Genomic DNA, 3092 nt, shown 5'->3' on the forward strand with positions numbered 1-3092 from the left:
GGTTTTCATTTTAAGTCCATGCAGGTCTTATTGCGAGTCTTTTTTCGACCACCCCAGAAGGTTACAGGTTCGAACACCGGCCGAGTCATACCAAAGACTTTAAAAGATGGTACCACCAGCTGCCTCGTTTGGCGCTCAGCATTAAGAGGTTATTGTTAGGACTGGTCGGCCTGGTGTCTGGATAATATGACTGGCGGGGCATGATGCTACATGTCTGCGGCATGATGCTTCAGTGCTAGACATCCTAAACTGCCACACTGCAGACATTATAGCGATATGAATACAATTGTTAAAGTTAAAAAAGTTTAAAATCCAGAAGACAAACATAAATACATAAAACGAGCCTTTTTAATAATGTCGGTATACAAGTTCATTGAACTTAGGTGAATGCTGTGAAATCCGACGATAAAAATAAATTTAAAACGTTTACTTCACTTGACATTTATGTTATTATTATTATTATTATTATTATTATTAGTAGTAGTAGTAGTAGTAGTATCTTGACAGCCTAACTGGTAAGGCCATTGTATCGTTTCATGGAGCACTCGGCGAACCGACAACCATACTTAAATAATAATTGTTCAGCTGGTAGATGCCTCGGTTAAGAGTAACATTTGGAGGATTCCGACTTGACATGCGAAAACTTAAATATATACAGCGGAAGAGCAACTTAAATTAAACAACGAAGATCGGTACCACCTGTCTGAACAGGAAAATCAGCGTTGGCAGCAATATAAAAAGTACGATATGTGACGTAATACTACGTTATGGCGCCTGCCCAAACGTGATCAGTGAGATACATTCCTTCAATAGGGCACGATATGGGTTCAACAGAAATAGCCACGATAATTAAGGACAACACAGGAAACAAGACCAACCATTAACGATTATTAGAGGCTTTTTATTGTTCAATATCTTATAAAATAAATTCGTTTTTACTCCGGTAAATGTAGATTTTATAAAGTATTCGAGATAAAAAAAAATTTTAAAAATATTTCACTATTTATTTATTATTGCTTTTGTTGCAGATCTATTTCTTGTTCGTCATTTGGTTTTCATTAAAAAAAAAGTTTTATTCATGCCGTATGGTGTTTTAATTCTTTGAACTCGTTTTTATTCACAATTCGTTTTATTTTATTTTTCACGTGTTTGTTGGAATCTTATACCAGCATATTTAGACCTGTTTACATTTAGGTTCTATATTAAGATGTGTTACAGGAATATTGCTGTCTTATTTGCAAGTAATGTAAACAAAAACTATGATAGAAATTTTCTTGACGCAATTGGAAACATGATATCGTATTCCGTTATAACCACCAGAACGATATATTTTATAGCAATCCTTGAGAATCAAGAATATTAGCTGAGCATTAGCAAGACGTGCACATTTGCTGAAACATTTCTAATTTAAACCTCTTCGTGATTAAAAATACTTTAATGATCAGCGGCATTTTGTAAGAGTTTAGGACTTTTTGCAAAATCATTTAAACCTTGACCCATCAGGTTATTACAGTGCACCGAATCGGGCTCATGTTTCGAATTTGAAAATGAACAAATTACGTTTATAATTACTTACAGATTTTGATATGTTGCTGATGATATACTTGGAGTAAGTAATAGCACGGTTCCATATAGTTTGGGTGGTATTTCAGAAGTCGAGGTATAGATACTAACACATCTAAATGACTATGCAGGGTAAATAATCAGAGGAGAGAAACGGGTACAAAATCATTGGCTTCTAAATTATTGTTCACGTTGAAGAACAAAGAGAGATACCATAGTAATTTAAAGTTATATCGTCCGTTTAAGTCTAAAGAAGATAAATATGGTAGTGTTATTCGACCAGTACCAAAGTCATAATCCTGCACTAAACTGTATACCACTCAAAGACAAAAAGCAACCAGTCGCATTGTCAAGGATTTCTGAAACTTAATAATAATTTTGCAATCAATATACAGACGGAAAATCTGCGTAAGAGAAGGATTCTAAAATATGTGCGGATGAAAAGAAATGTCAAAGATACCAGAAGGATATATCATATGTAAGGAGAAGAGTCATTGTTAAAGATTTGGTTTTAGTTATATAAAGACCAGAAAATCATATTACCTACACTTTTTGAAATGGCTTCATTGTGTTATATATATAACTTCCAGTTCTATTCCACAAGTGATTACAAGAAAGATATTATATTAAATCTTCCTTAAACGAATAAGAAAGTAGCAAGAATTTTCAAAGATGAATTATGTTGCGAGGTGTAGCTAACCGAATTTTGCTCCAGCACATTAGCAACTTGGACACGATGTTAGTCTTGAATCACACAATATGACAGTTATGAAAGTTTGTTTCAACAATTTAGTAAACACTTTCACTAGTAATGATTAACTCTTCACAAGTTGACAATGATTTTAATAGAAAGTTGTCAGAATCTTTGACTTTCCAGTGAATATAATTCATATATATTTTTAATTTGTCTTATGCTTCATGTAGAATGTTATACTCTTTGACTTTCACTGATAAAATCTGAATGTCGATCTTTTAAATGTTCAGTGATTCCTTAAAATTTAGTGTCAACTTTATTTTTCATTTTAAAAAACCAGATCAGTTCTTGGCTTCTTTACTTTATATATGTGTATGTATATATATATATATATATATATATATATATATATATATATATATATATATATATATATATATATATATATATATATATATATATATAGAGAGAGAGAGAGAGAGAGAGAGAGAGAGAGAGAGAGAGAGAGAGAGGGAACAACTTATAGATAACAATTAAATGGATGATGAATAACTGGTTTTGTATCATTGCGCAGATATTAAATATTAGAGCAATCATAACACTGCAGTGTACGACTCGATTATGTATCGCATATGTAAACTGTAATGCACGCCATCGTGCCACATTTTACATTTTCAAAGGTTAACTATGCATGTATTAACACTCGAGCCAAGCTCATCCCACTTCCCACCCACCAATTATCCTTTCGTGTTTAAACATATTCTTACATTTTGAACATGTGTTCTCCTCAAATTTAATACATGTTGTTACGCTGATATTGTCATTCGTACGGCTA

The sequence above is a fragment of the Sinohyriopsis cumingii genome, chromosome 16, assembly GCF_028554795.1.
Source record: "Sinohyriopsis cumingii isolate HCF-2022 chromosome 16, ASM2855479v2, whole genome shotgun sequence".
NCBI lineage: Eukaryota > Metazoa > Mollusca > Bivalvia > Unionida > Unionidae > Sinohyriopsis > Sinohyriopsis cumingii.